The sequence below is a fragment of the Cryptomeria japonica genome, chromosome 5 (genome assembly GCF_030272615.1).
Source record: "Cryptomeria japonica chromosome 5, Sugi_1.0, whole genome shotgun sequence".
Taxonomy (NCBI): Eukaryota; Viridiplantae; Streptophyta; class Pinopsida; order Cupressales; family Cupressaceae; genus Cryptomeria; species Cryptomeria japonica.
Window position 1 is genome coordinate 388,803,007 of NC_081409.1, and position 20,213 is coordinate 388,823,219.

Genomic DNA, 20,213 nt, shown 5'->3' on the forward strand with positions numbered 1-20,213 from the left:
GGATGCTAGAGTATTAACTAGAAGAAGAATTAGAGAGAATTCTAGCATGATCTCCACTATTGAGCCTAGAATTGCTAAGGAATCATTCAGAGATGATTATTGGGTTAAAGCTATGAAGGAGGAGCTAGAAAAAATTGAGAAGAATAACACATGGACCCTAGTACCCCGACTGGTGAATAAAAATGTGATAGGTACTAAGTGGGTTTTCAAGAACAAGCTGAATGAAGATGGTGTTGTAGTTCACAAAAAAGATAGATTGGTTTATAAAGGTTATGCACAAGAAGAAGGAGAAGATTATGGTGATACTTTTGCACTAGTGGCTAGACTGGAAGGTATCATAACTTTACTTGCATTTGCAACACATAAGGGATTCAAAGTATATCAGATGATTGTGAAGTTAGCATTTTTGAATGGAATATTGGAAGAAGAAGTATACATTGAGCAACCAGATGGTTATGCTTTAACTAATAAAAAGGACATGGTATGTAAGCTGCACAAGGCACTATATGGATTAAAGAAAGCACTGAGAGCATGGTCTGAAAGGCTTCATTCATAGCTGATGAAGATAGGTTTTTAGAGAACCAATGAAGATAGCAACATATATCTCAAATCTGAAGGAGATAAGATACTGGTTAGTGAAGTGTTTGTAGATGATATCATATTTGGAGGTAATGATGACATTAGAAATGACTTTGCAAATGAAATGAAAAGTGAGTTTGATATGTCTCTAGTGGGAGAGATAAAAAATTTCATATGTTTGCAAATACAACAAATGAAGAGTGGTATTTTCATTACATAGTCTAAGTATGTGAAGGAGGTATCAAAGACATTTGGTATGAGTGATTGTAAACCAATTGGGACACCAATGGTTATAGGTTATAAGTTGTCTAAGGAAGATGAGGCGACATCTATTGATGTGAAGGAGTACAGGTCAATGATTGGAAAATTGAACTATGTTGTTCACAACAGACCATATATAGCTCATGCAATTGGTCTAGTTGCTAGATTTTAGAATAATCTGAAGGAAACACATTTGATAGCAACCAAGAAGATATTCAGATATGTGAAAAGTACTATTGACTATGGATTATGGTATCCATATGAGGGAAACTTTGACTTGAAGGTGTACACAGATGCAGACTGGGCAAGTAATGTTGATGATAGGAAAAGCACAACCAGTGGAGCATTCTTTCTTGGAGGAAGACTTGTTCCATGGAGTAGCAAGAAGTAGAGTTGTATATCACAGTCTACTGCTAAAGCTAAGTATGTTTTAGCTTATATGAATTATACCTAGGCTATCTAGATGAGGCGCATTTTAGAAGGTTTCAAGATGAAGTTTGCAGAAGCTGTAAAGATCTTGTGTGACAATACCAGTGCTATAAATATTTTAAAGAACCCTGTCTTGCATGCATGAACCAAGCATATTGAATTGAAGTATCATTTGAGGGAAAAAGTGTAGAGTAAAGATGTGATCTTGGAGCATGTTTCTACCAAGGAGCATCTTGCAGATATCTTTACTAAACCTCTACCTAAGACAACTTTTGAGTATATTAGAAGTCAACTAGGGGTTGTACCCCTTCATGAGGTGAATTGAGCATGATGTAGAGTACATCAGTCTTGGAGCTACTTCCAAAATTTAGCAATAGGATTGATGTAGAAGTGGAGTTATTCCATAGGGGGAGCATCAAGTTTCAGGTTGTTGATGTTGAACAATGAAGTTTTACATTACATGTTTTACTTTCAATTTGGCATTGTTGTCAAAAAGGGAGAAGAACTATGTGTTTATGGAAGAAGAACCAGTGACAAGTTGAAGACAAGGAGAGTACATGGTAAAATGTAAACCATGATTCCTATTCAAAATCACAACAATCAATGGTATTTATATTTGTATTACCATCAATGACAAATGGGGATATTGTTGGCATTTGCATGAAGATTGCATTAATCAAATGTTATGTTGTCATTGATGTTAATTAACTGATAATGATATTGTTGTAATGTTGTTTTGTAACTGGTAGGAAGAGCTAGTGAAAGGAAATTATAACCTGTAGGTAAGTTTATGGAGTGAACCGGTATTGTTAAGTATTGGAGAGTTGAACCAATAAACCCTACTTGTTGATTTGATGAACCCTAACTGATTAAGTTTGGTGAATTGGTTATATTGGTTTATGATCTGATGGTGAGTGGTAATTATTATAACACGTATGCATATTGTATGAAGAGAGTTTCAAAGTATTTTTGGCACATTGAGATAATGGTTTTTGTCTTGGGAATGAGCAAGTATATTGCATGTAATGCAAAGCACATGATGAGTTACTAAGTTTGATGAAGAGGTGATCAAGGAGTGATTGAGGCTTTCTTGAATGATATGTAGAGATTGTTATGTAATCCAACGATCATACTTGAATCGACTTTGATGTAGAGCATCAAGGAAATATTCTCAATTCCATAGATTCCAACTAAATATTCTTCACATTCACCATATCTCATCAACTCAGAGGCTTCAAACATGCCCTCTTCACAAATAATGAAATCTTGAACCTATATATATGATAGGTTCCTTAACCTTATCAACTGAACAACCCAATTTCACTCAACCACAATCCTCTTAAATTGACTTCCACAACAATAATCAATTCAAGGTCATTCTTCATCAAAGAAATATTTCATTGTGTATCGCATTGTCAATATCTCTATTGCAATCATCTATCACACCAACAATTCTATTTGTGTTGGTAGAGAACACACAGATGATTGCTTTTTTGCTTCTATTATTGTTTTCTCTACTCTTTCTAATCTTTACAATTGGTATTAGAGCGATGTTGGCTTGAGCAGAGATGGAGGAAGAAGGAGAAGGTAAAACTTATAACTTCTATGGCAGTTTTACATTCCATGTAAAACTATGCTTCAAGCACCGCGTACATTGGTGGGATGGCTGGAAGAAAGAGGGGGACTCAGTTGAAGAGGAGAATCCAGTGAAGGAAAAGGATGTTGGGATTCTTATTTTCTCTCCCCTTGAGCTAGCCTTGGCACTTATTGGCCAAACTATTAATGGCTGGGAAGTTGTTGGCATTCGTGTGGTGAAGGTTGAACGCCATGATAGTCCCTATATAGATGCTGGAATTTCTAAGCTGAAAGATGTTGAAAAAGTGTTTGTTGTTGAAGAGGATGAACTCAAGAGATTGTAGGAGGAAGAGTGTATGCCATTGGAGACCCAAGCTGAATCTGTTGTTGACTCCCGAGATGAGGAGGGTGCAGAATAGAGTGAGGTAGCAGGAAAAGGAGGCCTGGGAGAAATTTTGGCTTCGGAGAGCTCTACGGATGGCATGGCCTTGGAAAAAATAAAGAGGCACTCCCTTAATGATGACAACCTTTGTGCCGATAATTTCATAGAAGCCTATGAGCCTATGGATTTAGATGACATAGTAAATGATAAAAGTTAGTTTTCTGGTTTGAAGTGAAAGCGACCATTGACAGGAGCAGAGGACAATGGGCATCACTCCAAGTAGTTTCAAGCATCATTTCTCTACCAAATGAGTAGAGAAATGCATTGGTCATATCTCTACCTCCCATCATGGCCCTTTTCAAATGCATATCTGCAAAGTAACATTGTGGTACCACAAGAAATAAGGTATCTATGTTGCATAGGATGCCATCGTGTGCATTCATACGATGGTTATCACTACAAACCATAATGCCCTTCTAGGTAATCAATCCACCAACACCAGTGTCAATGGCCACATCAACATAGTCTGCCAAGCAAGCATCTGGATTCCCACTCTTCCTTTGTAATGCCTCCTCCAAATAAGCCAGAGTTTTCACTACCAAAATGTTGTTGCCATCAATAGATAGAATGTAGATTCTTCCAATATCATTTACAACATTGCTCTTTGAAATTTCCTTAGAGTGGAAAGTCTGTGGCATTAATAGATTCATCTCGTCATTATTTTCTACGTGATTGTAGCTCACAATGGTGGTTGGCTTGATACTGGCACCAATAAGGAAATCCACTAGCACAGATTTCATCTTTGTCTGACCACTCTTGAAGTTGGCCCCTCCAATAAGACTGTTCTTCTCAATGGTGATGCTGTTGTGCACAATGGTTTGTGCCCATTCTTCATGCAACCCCATAGTGAGACCCTCAATGATTTTGGACCAGCTGGACCAATTTTGACTATGTGTGTTATCTTGAGCAACATCTCCAACCATAGGTTGTGAGTTTTGCTTAGAGATTAATGGTGACAAAGACCACTCATTCCAGTCAATGACTCTTTACTGTGAATTACTAGTAGAGATATTGACAATGCATTTCTGAAGGCCAACTAGCATAGCCAATGCACTAGCATCCCTGCTTCCATTTTCAAAATTTACATTAAAACTAGCCTGCTAGATTTTAGCTTCACGAACTCTTGTTCACATACGCTTCGAATCATCCTTTTCCAAATCAAAGCAGAGTTAAAAACTCTATCAGGCACAAACTCACCCATTATGCCAAAAACTGAAACACCACTTTGTCCCAGTTTAAAATACATTTCTTCATCACCATCACCTAAACTCCCCCGTAATAGAATATCTACCGATTCACAATTATTGGAATCTAATATCAAAACATAAAACTCAGACCTTACAAGGAACAAAACAATGGCATTATTTTCATCATCAAGCTCCATCAGATTGTTATCATGAGTTCGAGTTCTCTCACCCTTAGGTTGTTCATTATCGACATTGGCACTATCATCCACATCCATCCAATCAGGTTGGTGAATGTTAATGCATTCTAGTCAAGATAAAACATCTCCTCCTCCATTAGAATAAGCATTAACAGATTCAATAACATTTTCATTCACTCCATGTGATTCCTAAAACCGCTTGGAGTGATGCCCATTGTCCTCTTCTCTTGTCAATGGTCGCTTTCGCTTCAAACCAAAAAACTCACTTTTATCATTTACTATGTCATCTAAATCCATAGGCTCATAGGCTTCTATGAAATTATCTGCACAAAGGTTGTCATCATTATTGGAGTGCCTCTTTATTTTTACCAAGGCCATGCCATCCGTAGAGCTCTCCGAAGCCAAAATTTCTCCCAGGCCTCCTTGCCCTACTACCTCACTCCAATCTGCACCATCCTCATCCTGGGAGTCAATAGGAGATTCAGCTTGGGTCTCCAATGGCATACACTCTTCCTCCCACAATCTCTTGAGTTCATCCTCTTCAAAAACAACCACTTTTTCAACATCTTTCAGCTTAGAAATTCCATTGTCTATACAGGGACTATCATGGCATTCAACCTTCACCACACAAATGCCAACAACTTCCCGACCATTAACAGTTTGGCCAATAAGTGCCAAGGCTGGCTCAAGGGGAGAGAAAATAAGAATCCCAACATTCTTTTCTTTTGCTGGATTCTCCTCTTCAACCGAGTCCCCTTCTTTCTTCTAGCCATCCCACCAATGTACGCAGCGTTTGAAGCAAAGTTTTACATGGAACGTAAAACTGCCATAGAAGTTATAAGTTTTACCTTCTCCTTCTTCCTCCATCTCTGCTCAAGCCAACATGGCTCTGATACCAATTGTAAAGATGAAGAAATTGAATTGAAAATAGTAGATAGACATAATTAAATATACACAACACAAACAACAACAACACACAGATGATTGCAGTATTACATTCCATGTAAAACTCTCTTCACTAGGATTCGAACATAATCCTTACAAGAACTTGGCAAATCATCTCCATGCTATACTCATGCTACAATAGGTTATTCAAATCAATAATTTTGTTCAACTACCTTGTTAACAATCTAGAAAAAGGCTTTACCTTGTCTCAAATCTATCCTTCAAGGTCTCTGGTCACTTGTTGTTGTTCCAATGACAATTCCATGTGCTTATATGTTGCTGCACTAAAGTCCTTCCTCATATTCATCTATTCACCTCCAAGAATCCCCCATGCCTACATGCATCTTAACCAACAACAATATTCCTCATCCCAAGCATAATCAATACTTTTCTTTACATGTATTAGCCCTGATCAAGTTTAGAAACTTTAAGTTTGTTAATCAATCTTAACATTGTTATAGTCCTAACTCTCTGTGACTATTATAACAGTTCCAAATCTTGATCCCGAAACAATCAAAACATTTGGAAACGTAAACCTTTGCATTTTTTTTGCATTTTTTTAGAGTCCTTTCACCTTCCTTGGTCATTCATAAACATTAATCAACCTTTCAAATACTTTTGGCAAAAATATATTGTCTTAGACATTAAACTACACTCTCAAAAACTATAGAAAGCACTACACAGTTTTATATACCTGTATTCTGTACCACATATCTTACAAACCAAAAAATATTAAGAAGATCACTTTAGTTAGAGTGTGGATAACTAGGTTTTGTTAATCATATAAAAAATTTGCAAAGATCCAACAATTCAGTTAGGATAAATGACCTCTGTATTGAGACTATTCTTGACTGTCATAAGAACTCAAAAAATTACTGCTTCATGCTGCTAGGGCATCAAAGTACTTGCATGATACTTAATGGATAGACATGAGACCACATTGAAATGAAATATAAATTAATTATCTCCAAGGTTTCAGGTTTGTAGGATTTTTGAATTATTACAAATGTATTTATGGGCAAATCCTCTTGGACTGCTCAGTTATAGAGGGTTCTTTGACAGATTTTAGAAAATTTAATGTTTCTTCATATTCCATCACATCCAGACCTCAAAGTGGGCTCAAACCAAAGATAAAACACTCCAATACACTCCCAAATAGATAATAAAAATCAATCAATTCATATGAACCATATTAAGTCACTGTTACAGAGCCAAAACATGGTAGATTTTGAGAAAACCAAATAACAGTGGAAACAAAACAGTTTGCTATTCATTAAAATCATAAATTATTCATAATACATTAAAAGGAATGGAGATATACACTTCATCCATCATATTCAACATTCAACATGAGAATTCCTCCTTCCTCTATGGTTGTCCTCACTACTATTTGTAGATTATGTGAAGGAATAGTCAGATGTTTAATTCTTTATCTTTTAGTTGCAAGCTCCAAACTGATCTTCTCTCTTCAATTTGACCAAGAAAGGTTTATAAATCCCTTTTAACTTCCTTTGGTAGTTAAAAATACCCACAAGACTAAATTACACGCCCTTACAACTTCTTGGCAACTTTTACCACTTTTCCAAATGTTGCATTTTGACAACTTTTAACAAATTTTACATTTTTTGTCAAAATGGACTCAAACTTTGTTTAAACACTCTTGACACCTTAAAATGGACCTTAAATGACCTTTTATAACTTGTATACCCTTCCATGGGTCTTTTGACTCATTTTGACCATCTTGACCTATAAGGGCCTGTATGGACAACTAAGACATAATCAAGACTTGCTTACATTTTTAGGCTTCCAAGCTTTACAAATCATTCCAAATGGATTCAAATACATTATAAATGGCCTTCAAATCTCAATTATATTTCAAATGATGACTTTGACCATATATTTGCCTTACACCATGGGTGCTCCTGCACCATACTACCGATCTTGAAAGATTTCCAAGTCTCTTGGAAATAAGTAACATGACCTATAAGGAGAGGAAAGAGGAACCCAAAAACATGTTCTTCAATGCTTCCTCATCACCATTGCCTTTTGGTTTTTCTTTTTCTTCTTCATGCTTCATGATGCCTCTGCTATATTCTACTTCAATCAAGACTCCTATCAATGAAGGTTATAATGGTTGCTTCCAATGGTGCATCTCTCATCTGAAGTCTACTCCTCCAAGCTGCTACAAGCACCCAACAACTTATGTCCCTCACATGCGAGCCCTCTCTTGTCTCTCTCCCCAAGACTCTTGGCAACACACTAGACCTCCTTCTCAGGCCCTTTGGACCATCTCCTATGGCCCCCTCTGGTAGACCTTCCTGTCAACCCACTTATAGTTGACTGAACCTGCACCAAACCTACAACCATGAAACTTTAATCACAAGAATCAAATAAACAATCTCATGGGCTAGGTCCTGGTGTGAACTTCTCACACTCTCAAGAGCTTCTAGCTCTTATACGAATTTGATGTAGAGCATCAAGGCAATATTCTCAATTCCAAAGATTCGAACTAAATATTATTCACATTCACCATATCTGATCAACTCAGAGGCTTCAAACATGCACTCTTCACAAATAACAAAAACTTGAACCTATATATATGATAGGTTCCTTAATCTTATCAACTCAATAACCCAGTTTGACTCAACCACAATCCTCTTAAGTTCACTTCCACAACAATAATCAATTCAAGGCCATTCTTCATCAAAGAAATATTTCTTAATCACTTGACTTGAGGTTCTTTGTTCAAACTAGGATTCAAATATAATCCTTACCAAAACTTGGCAAATCATCTTCCATGCTATACTCATGCTACAATAGGTTATTCAAATCAATAATTTTGTTCAACCACCTTGTTAACAATCTTGCAAAAGGCTTTACCTTGTCTCAAATCTTTCCTTCAAGGTCTCTAGTCACTTCTTGTTGTTCCAATGACAATACCATGTGCTTATATGTTGTTGCACTAAAGTCCTTCTTCATATTCATCTATTCACCTCCAAGAATCCCTCATGCCTACATGCATCTTAACCAACAATAATATTTATCATCCCAAGCATAATCAATACTTTTCTTTACATGTATTAGCCCTGATCAAGTTTATAAACTTTAAGTTTGTTAATCAATATTAACATTGTTACAGTCCTAACTCTCTATGATTGTTATAACAATTGCAAATCTTGATTTTGAAACAATCAAAACATTTGGAAACATAAACCTTTGCATTTTTTTTGCATTTTTTTGGATTCCTTTCACCTTCCTTGGTCATTCATAAACATTAATTAACCTTTAAAATCCTTTTGGCAAACATATATTGTCTTAGACATTAAACCACACTCTCAAAAACCATAGAAAGCACTGCACAGTTTTATATACCTATATTATGTACCACGTATCTTACAAACCAAAAACTATTAAGAATATCACTTTAGTAAAAGTGTGGATAACTAGGTTTTGTCCATCATATAAAAAATTTGAAAATATCCAACAGTTCAGTTAGGATAAATGACCCCCGTATTAAGACTTTTTGTTGACTGTCATAAGAACTCAAAAAATTACTGCTTCATATTGCTAGGGCATCAAAGTACTTGCATGATACTTAATGGATAGACATGAGACCACATTCAAATGAAAGATAAACGAATTAGCTCCAATATTCCATTTTTCTAGGATTTTTGATTTATTACAAATATATTTATGGGCAAATCCTCTTGGACTACTTAGTTATAGAGGGTTCTTTGATAGATTTTAGAAAATTTAATGTTTCTTTCATATTCCATCACAGTCAAACCTCAAAGTGGGCTCAAACAAAAGATAAATCACTCCAATACACTCCCAAATAGATAATCAAAATCAATCAATTCATATGAACCATATTAAGTCACTGTTACAGAGCCAAAACATGGCAGATTTTGAGAAAACCAAATAACAATGGAAACAAAATAGTTTGCTATTCATTAAAATCATAAATTATTCATAATACATTCAAAGGGATCGAGAGATACACTTCATCCATTGTATTCAACATTCAACATGAGAATTCCTCCTTCCTCTATGGTTGTCCTCACTATTATCTGCATATATTCTATGAAGGAACAATCATACGTTTAATTCTTTATCTTTTAGTTGCAACCTCCAAACTGATCTTCTCTCTTCAATTTGACCAAGAAAGGTTTATAAATCCCTTTTAACTTCCTTTGGCAATTAAAACTACCCACAAGACAGAATTACATGACCTTACAACTTTTTGGCAACTTTTACCACTTTTCCAAATGTTGCATTTTGACAACTTTTAACAAATTTTACATTTTTTGTCAAAATGGACTCAAACTTTGTTTAAATAGTCTTGACACCTTACAATGGACCTTAAATTGATAACTCAATGATAAATAGTGAGTACCAAACTAGTATTGAGAGGGGGGTTGAATCAGTACAGGCACAAAAACTTTTCCTAAACTGGTTTGATTGTAGATTGTAAACTACTGGCAATCCCTAACACCAATCCATACCACATTACTACTGGTTAAACATAGTGCAACTATGAAAGACATGAACTGGTCAATCTTCTTAGCTTTTCATACAACCTACTCCCTCATTTCCACTTTGTCCTTATGCATAAACAGATAATCTATCATTAGAGATATAATAACTTGCTAGATCAACATGATTCACCACTTGATAGAAAACAACAAAACATCACATGAAAAGGACATCACACATGACACACATAATTTTCATGTGGAAACCCAACTGGGAAAAACCATGGTGGGGATGAATACCCACAAGCTATTTTGAACTCTTTAGAAGTCTACTATGTTAGGAGCCTAGTCCTATTAAATACTGTTACATCAGGTTCTGTTAGGGACCGATCTTGTTAGGGATCACCCGGTTAAGGGATGGCTAGAATACTAGGTTAAGGGTTAAACCCTGTTAGAGGTTGCCTTGTTAAAGGATTTTATGAACTCAATGGCTTTGAGTCACCCTATTAAAAGATTTACAAGAAGTTGGTTAAATCTACCTTGTTAAGGGATTTTCTAGCTATTGAAGTGATTAGAGATCAACAGGTATTACAATGATTTGGTAATAGCACTCAATGCCAATGTAGATCCGCTTTAGTTCCTTCCTTCTACACAAACACTATGTAGGTATCAATCCTCTCAACTGGTCTAGCAAGAATCATGTATCTCTACACATAGATACACACACAACATTTGCCAACAACCTCAGCATGAAACACCACATTGACCTTATTGGAAACAGATAGGTCGGTAGCATAAACCTTAAACCCTAAACACTTAGGTTGAGAAATTTAGTCAGTTCAATCCTAACCATTGAACACTTTGCATTTGAATACAATTCTCTTGAATAGATCTCAAGACATTTTCCATCGTTTGTTTTTCACTGCTTCTTGGAGGTGATAACGCATCATGCGTTCTCCACCGTTTGCAGAGACTTCGCACATTCCTGAGGTAGATAGGATCAATCTCCTTCATGCAAGATCCTTCACGTGCACAAGGTTTTCATGGCAACATGATCTGATCTCTATTACAATGCTAACTTATCACACAATGCCATCGGTTAAAACACACAGGCTCAAAAAAATTCAACTAGAAACCTTGAAGCTGATACTACCAACCGATAGTTATGTCATATGAACCCTAGATACAAAACATTCCTTATACCAGTTCTTGTTCTAACATATCGGTTCTGGTTCACAACATCATAGTAGTTCTCTTTATCAGTTGCTTACCTTCAATAATCCTATTCACTCTTCATCATGTTACTGGTTCACTCTTCAGCATATTACCAGTTCTCTTTCAGCATATTGACATCAATGACACAATATCATCATGTCAACATATTCTGCACATATGCCAACAATCTCCCCCTTTGGCATTGATGGCAATATACAAAGATATCTTTTCCAGTTCACATCTTCTCCCCCTTTGACAACAATGCCAAAGTGGAGGCACAAGTTTCCATGTTCCACTATGCTGCTCCCCCTGAGGAATAGCATCCTTCAACACATCAATCCTGAAAAGATATAGCAAAGTAAGATCTGACTGATGTGAAGCACAAACCTTTAGATTACCTCTTGAAAGGGTAGCACCCCTAACTCACCTCTTAGATAGGCAAAAGTAGCCTTAGGTAGAGGCTTGGTGAATATGTCTGCTAACTGCTCCTTACTGGAAACATGTTCCAATACCACCTCTTTGTTCTAAACCTTTTCCCTCAAGAAATGATACTTGAGTTCAAAATGTTTGGTTCTAGCATGTAAAACCGGATTCTTGGATATGGCAATTGCACTTGTATTGTCATAGAATATACTTACCGGTTTAGATACAGGAACTTTTAAGTCATTCAATACATGCTTCATCCAAATAGTTTGGGTATAGTTCATAAAAGCTGCAACATACTCTACTTCTGCTATAGACTTAGAGATACAACTATGTTTTTTAGTCATGCATGAGACCACTCTACCATTGAGAAAGAATGCACCACCAGTTGTGCTCTTCCGGTCATCTACATTACTAACCCAATTAGCATCTGTGAACACTTTCAAGTTGAAATCATTATTGTATGGATACCATAACCCATAGTCAATAGTTCCCTTCAGATATCTAAGAATCTGCTTGACTAATACCAAGTGGGATTCTCTTGGGCTTTTTTGAAACCAAGCAGTAATACCCACTGCATGTGCAATGTCCAATCTGCTATGCACTACATAATGCAAGTTACTAATCATTGATCGGTAATCCTTCTCATTTACCAATGTCAAGTCATCCTCTTTTGATAACTTACAACCAGCCACCATTGGTGTACCAACCGGTTTACTATCTTCCATGCCAAAGGTCTTCAACACCTTTTTGACATACTTGGACTGAGTAATAAAGATTCCATTTTTCATTTTCTAAATCTGTAGTCTAATGAAGAACTTAATTTCCCCTATGAGTGACATTTCAAACTCCTTTTTCATCTCATTTGTAAAGTCATGACTCATCTTGTCATCTCCACCAATGATTATGTCATCAACAAATACTTCATGGATCAAAATCTGATCTCCTTCTGATTTCAAGTAGATATTGCTATCTTCACTTGTTCTTTCAAATCCAATCTTCACAAGATGGGAATACAAGCATTCATACCATGCTCTTGGTGCCTCCTTCAGTCCATATAAGGATTTATGCAGCCTACACACCATGTCCTTGTATTCTGATAGGGAAAACCCATCTGGTTGCTCTATATACACCTCCTCTTCATGTATTCCATTCAGGAATGCAGATTTTACATCCATTTGGTATACCTTGAATCCTTTAAAACCTGCATATGCAAGAAGCATATGAACTCTGTAATGCCCATACCCTAGTCGGACTTTTAAAACCCGTTTAACCGTGATTGACTTCCTATGTGGCATTCTTGAATGGTAGATCAACCAATATGCAATGTGTAGTTTAGATAATATAAATAAACTGTGCATACTTATTATTGTGCTTTTGCATCGATTTTCGTGTAAATGTAATTGTTTCCTGACCCTTGAGATAAATCTTGAGCTAACGTCTCCATTGAATATGTATATGTATATGCATGCTTGTATGAATTCATGGGTGCAGGAGATTGCAGGTATAACACCGCTTAGGGCAAGGTTCACCTCCTTTGGAATTTGCAAGGTTGAGTATGCCCTTTCATCTTTTGAATTCGGAATTAGTGGTCATATAACGCTCCTCTTGCCTTAGCCATGGTTAGGTGAGCATCGTGCATGGATTCGTGGAGCTTGCCTTTCATTGGGATGCGTGTCGAGAGATTTGGAGGACTACCTCGATTTGCGTGCCTTGCACGAGGTAAGTGAGGTTTGTTATCCTAAGTATTAAATTTAAAATTATGATTAAACGTACACATTAGAGATATAGAAATTTAAATAGGTAGCTTATTTATACGATTAATCAGTAATTAAAGAGATTTGCTTTAAATTATTATTGTAGCAAGTTTAAGGTATTTAACTGGGGTTAGTGTGCTCATTTACGCATTTGTAACATTTACGCAATTGTAGTCGAGAAATTAGAATAAATTAAAACTCTTGCATTAGATTAGCCATTTATTTAAAAATATCGCTTTATTATGTTATAGCGAGTTAATTTAATAGCTAATTTTAAAATAATGAATTTAATGAGATTATGCGTTTTTGGAAAGGAAAAATTTAAGGACATTTGGGAGATAGCAATAAATTACGCATTTTCGCATTTGGAGGGAAAAGGGAAAATTATTATTGTTTAAAAGAAATTATTTCTTCTTACTTGTATAGTTGATAAAATATAAAAGTTTGAATTTTAGAAAATTAAATTAGAGTTGAATATGAAATAGAAGCTTTTAAATTTTAAAAGAAAAATGAACAAGGAGGGAATGAATGATTCCCATTTGGATTTTCATTTATTGTATTTTAGAAATAAAACCCTAAATTCGAAATTGAAATTAGGGCAAAATTAGGGCTTTTTCTTTTTAACCTAGTTTTGGAGACATTTTGGGGGTTCTTGGTTTTGGGAGTTTTTTTTTGAAAGAAAAATGGAAGATTTGGATGGGAGCAGCAGAATGGGAAGCATTTTATCAAGATTCATGCCTGGAAATTGCATTTTGAGGTAGGATTCCAATCTACCTGTTTGTTTGTTGTTGTGTTATCCATGAAATGTTGAAGAAAAGAAAAGAAATAAATGATATTAGTCATGAATGTTTCCTTGAAGCTTAGTTCCAGTTTCTTTTCAAACTTGGTTATTTTAAATCAATCCTTCTTGTTAAAAGATTTTGTGATTCAAACCTGTTAGGAGACATTCTTGCCATAAGGAGATTTTTGATACAAATCTGGTAATGAATGGGTCTGTAAAAAAAAAAAAAAAGGGAGAAAAGAGAAGAATAAAAGAAAAATAAATGACGGGAGCTGTGAATGCATTATCCCTGTATTTTTTTAGATTTATTTTGTTAAAACCCAACTGTAAGTCGGATTCATATGATAAAAAAAAGAGGGGGGGGTTAAATTTCGAACTGTAAACCGAATGAAGAAAGGAAAGGGAAAAAAAAAAAAATTTTAAACACAAAAAAAAATTGAAATGCAAATTTTGGGGTTCGGGGGGGGAGCCGAAGCTCGACCCGTCCCCTCCCCGCGCGCGCACTCGCAGCTGCCTCGGTGCCCACACACAGTGGGGGCCGAAGGGGACTGCGTCTCCTTTGGAGGCCGCAGCCCCCTCCGGCACCACTGTGTGGGGGGTGCCGTAGGGACTGCGTCCCCCATGGCGGACGCAGAGCCCCGGGCTGCGCTGCCATGGTGGCCGCAGTTCCTAACGGCAGGTTCCGCTTAGGGTTCGGCCGCCGTTCCTCCTTTTACTTTTAAAAAATGTTTTTTTTGTATGATTTGATTTCCACACAGTATTTGTGTGTGATTTAAAACTCGGTTTTGGGATTGTTCATAGTATTTATAAAAAAAAAAGAGATGCTTATTAAAATAGTTTTATTTCATGTAATATTTGTGATATAAAAAAAAAAAAAAAAAGAAAAGAGATGGGTATTATATTTTTGGTAAATAATGTTTATATACATATATATATGTATATGTGTGTGTGAGCGTGCTAAACACGAAGCTTACGTATAATATCTAAGAAATAAAGAAAGAAAAAGGGGCAGGCTGATAAGTGGATTTATGATTAATACAAGGAAATTAAACCTAGTTCTTACATATCATTTACATTCAAAGTTCAATCTCTTTTATGTTAATTAATCTCTGATTTGCTAAATAACATATGTGGGTTTTAGAGATGCAACATTTAGTTGACCCCTACTATAACACAAGTTACTAAATGCATGTTGTATAACGTACTCGAGTTAACTTTTGCTAGTGTATAGTTCCAGACCAACATGTCAGTGATGTGTATCCAAGGATTAAGTAAAATACCCGAATGAGAAATGCTTACATTTATGTGAACTCAGTTGGAAAACTTGTAGAGTGTATTTACTGATTGAAATTATCATTTGTAGTTGATTGTGATCGCCAAAAGACAAGATTGTAAAGACATGTAAATATGTAACCTTAACTATATATAATACCAAGGGGTCTTGCAGTTGAGCAGACCCGGAGATGTAGCCCATCCGGGGTGAACTCCGAGATCATATTCTGTGTCATGCGATGTTTATATCGTACCTTGTTTTATGTTTTAAATTATCTTGAATGGTTGTATTCCTGCAAAGTGTATGGTGGAAATTTAATGAAATCAAATTTAAGTGCATAACATTATTTATATGGATAAACGCAGTTATTTAAGTTATTAAACATTGTGAATTATGAATATGGAAGGGTAATTTAAATATTGAAATTAAAGTTGTGGAAAAAGTAATTTGATAATGTAAATTTAAAATGTAATAGTGGAAAGAATCCTGCTAGTTTTCTTTATTGGATTAACTTGTTATTAAGTATATAAATGGAATGGATGTAAAAAGGAAACAAAGTTAAAATTTATGTCACCATTCCTAGATTGAAATCTAAAGGTTGAACATCATATCAACATCTATCCTTTTGCCTTAGTGAATGAAATTCACGCCACGTTAATTATGCTTCATTGCATTGGATGATTCATTAAGTTATTTCACGCTTTAACCTTAACTATATTCCTCACTAGAGTAAAATGATAATCGTGTGGACCCAATTAGGTAATTCATGTTGTATATTGGATGAATATACTTAGTAATTTATGTTGTAATTTTAATCAATAATCCTCACCAGATTTATTTTATAATTGGGTGAACTCAATTAGATATCCATATTTTAATCCCTTATAAAAGGAATCCCTCATGATTACTAAAATTAATCTAAAATGGGAAAGTAATTGATTTGTTGTTTAAACATTAAATCCTAGTAAAAGTATCTCTCTCATTTTAAGATCATTTAACAAGAAGAGAACAAAACAAGAGATATGCAAAAAGATAATTGTATTTTAATCCGAATAGAAGAACGTCATTATGATCTAATTACTTCAATCTTGAAATGTTAAATATTATCTTCCTAACTATATCATAAAGTTAAAGGATGAACTCTTGTGGCTCAAATACATCTTTCATGTAATGATTCTAGCCATCTAGTAGTATTATTTTTAAAACATCAAATGTATCCTATGGCTACTCATATTTTACCTTTCATAATAGAACTTCAACTCATTAGTAGGCTACGCATGATAAAAAAAAAGAGCCCTCACTCTACTCATGGAAGTTTAATCCGAAAGAAACAAATTTATCTTATTAACCACACTGTTTAATATTTTAAAGGAGGTATCAAATGTGGGTGAATATTTTAAGATCAAATGAAGGAACCCTCGCTTTACTAATCATAGCTTAGCCTTAACTGAATGAATCTCATTAAGCACATTTATAGCATTGAAGGGGGATGTCAAGTGTGGATGGTTATTTTAAAACTCTAATGAATGAACTTTGTTATATTTAAAATGCTTGAACCCATTTGGAGACCTCCTAATGTAATTATGAATTAAAGTGCAATGAATAAATAACTTCTCAATGGCCCCCAAACCGCCTAAAGTAAATGATCTCTTCCTAAAATGATAAGACGTCAAACCATTGAACACATTTGTAATTATGATCTATGCATTATCCCGTAATAAAGATATCCAGTTTAAAGGATCTAATGACGCAAGTTGAGTTAGGTGTAAAGTTGTGTAATCGCGTTGGGAAACTCCTTAGGATCGTTTCAGCCTTCCGCTGTGTTATCTAGATAGAGATAACTTGAGATCACTTCAATCTATCTTAATATTGTAACCCTTTCATTAACGCTCTTAATTATTATTTAAAAAAAAAAAAATAAAAAAATTTTACACTCTATTTGAGTGTTTTTAATTTAAACCCATAGGGGTTTCCTGGCGGGGCACTACAAACTCCTTCCAATCTTGCTACTAGAGCAAAGGTTTCTCCACAGTCTTCTCCTTCTTCTTGGGCATATCCTTTACACACTAGTCTGGCCTTGTTCCTTACAACTGTGTCATCCTCATTCAACTTATTTCTAAATACCAATTTGGTTCCAATGACATTTTTATGCTCTGGTGTGGGTACCAGAGACCATGTACCATTCTTCTCTATCTGGTCAAGTTCCTCCTCCATTGCCTTGATCCAGTCTTCATCTTTATGTACCTCTTTGAATGATTTACGCTCAAATTCAGAGATCATACATGAGCTTTCTCTGACCTTTCTTCTTGTAAGAATTCTTGTATCTTTGTCTCCTATGATCTACTTTGGATCATGATTGAGTTTGACATACCTAGGTATATTCTTAATAGATTCCTCTTGCTTTTCTTCTTTATCCTCATCTTCATCCCCACAACATCCACCAGTGTAGGAGCACAATTACTGGTACTGGGCCAATTTGCAACCAGTTCCTAGAAGGTTACTACCAATTCATCTCCCACATGCTTACTACCATTTTCCTCAGGTTTCTCAAAGTTTTCATCAACCCTAACATTGATGCTTTCAATGATTCTCCGAGTCCTATTATTGAAATATTTGAGAGCTTTACTTTTTGCGGAATATCCTAGGAATATTCCTTCATCACATTTTGCATCGAACTTGCTCTGTTGTTTGCTCCTCTTGATATAGAATTTGCTACAAAACACTCTAAAGTAGCTTACCACTAGTGTCTTACCGGTCTAGTACTCATAAGGAGTCTTATCCTTTCCCTTTTTGATGAGTACCTAGTTCATTGTGTAGACTCCACTACTCACCGCTTCTCTCTGAAAGGTGTGAGCGACCTTTTCTTGGATCAACATAGTTCTAGCCACTTCAACCATAGTCCGATTGTTTCTCTCTACTAGGCCATTCTACTATGGAGTCCGAGGGGCAAACAGTTGCCACTTGATTCCATTTTCTTCACAATATTTTTTGAATTCACCAAAAGTGAATTCCCCTCCTTGATAAGTTCTAAGGCATTTCATGTTAGGTACCAGAGACAACTAAGAGAGGGGGAGGGGGGGGGGGGGGGGGGGTGTGAATCAGTTGTCTAATAAATTCAAAGCAAAAACTAATTAACCAACTTAATGCTTAATATCGGTAAACCAATTAAGTATGCCGGTAGACAGTGTTAATAGTAAATTGCTATACCGGTAAGGATTAATGCATGAAACATAAACATAAAGTCATCCACAACACATAACACCAATATTTGTATGTGGAAACCCTGTAAGGGGAAAAACCATGGTGGGAAACCTTACCCACAATCAAATGATACTACTGCAGATAGTAAGTGTACATAATGGGGTCTACACATGCAGAAAGGCCAACAACCTAGAGCTCACTACTCAATCACAAAATGGGAGTCACACTGACTACAGTTGGATGGTTAAATCCAATAAGAATGTATTGCTCAAAATAGCATCTTCATATGCTAGATTCAGTGTCGGTGTAATGCTGATATGCTTCTACAGAAACCTAACTTCACCTTCAAATGATGTCTTCGTGTATTCCTTTGCTTGATCTCACATATACCTTCACACAATTCTTTTTTTGCATTCCACACTTGATCTTACAAATAAGATCTTACATATATACCATACCCTCAGACCAATCTTAGTAGGTCGGATCTACAAGATATTACAATAAAAACATTTTACATACAATATCATATCCAATGTAATAACTGATTAAACATGTTGGCTTAATGCATTTACAAAAATAATAAATCATCTCCATAGCATGCCATGATGATCTGGAAAAGATAAATCTGCCGGTGTAACCCTAGATAACCTGGACCTATTTGTTGGTAAAAGCAAATATGAAAATATGAATATACCAATGATTGATTCTTCAAAACAAATTGTCCACACGATGTCTTTAAAATTACCAAGTGTCTTTCATATCATTCTAAGTGCCGGTGAACATTATATCCTGCTGGTGAACCATATACCAGTAACTATTGCATAGTTTACTTGCTTGCCGATGAATGTTATTGGATCTCCCAAGTGCTTGTTTTTAGTAGGTGTTGACATCAATGACAAAACCATACCAAAATACCAATAATCTCCACCTTTGGCATTGATGGCAACACAAGATGGAAAAACCATCAAAGTGCCAAAATAGAAATGTCAAATACCAAAAACCAACAATCTCCCTTAGACAACAATTTCTCCCCCTGGGAGAAACATGTGTTTATCCAAAGATTTATTTTCAATACCAAACTCTCCTTAAAAGATAATGTGTTTTCCCATAGATATCTCTCCCCCTTTGACATCAAATGCCAATGCTACAAAATTCAAGGTCATACAAAATACCAACTACTCCCCCTGAGAAGTAGCTTTCTCATCAAATAGCGGAGTAAAAGATTTGTCTTTTTAATTCTATCAGTTGATGACAATCATCAACTGTCTAAGTCTCTACCAGTGGTGGTATGATTCCAAGCTGATCTTTGAGATATTCAAAAGTCTCCTTAGGCAAAGGTTTTGTAAAAATATCTGCAAGCTGTTCTTTAGTATTCACATAAACCAGTTTTATCTCCTTTTCTTCAACTTTTTCCCTTAGAAAATTCAGTTTGATAGAAACATGTTTAGTTTTAGAATGTAATACCAGATTCTT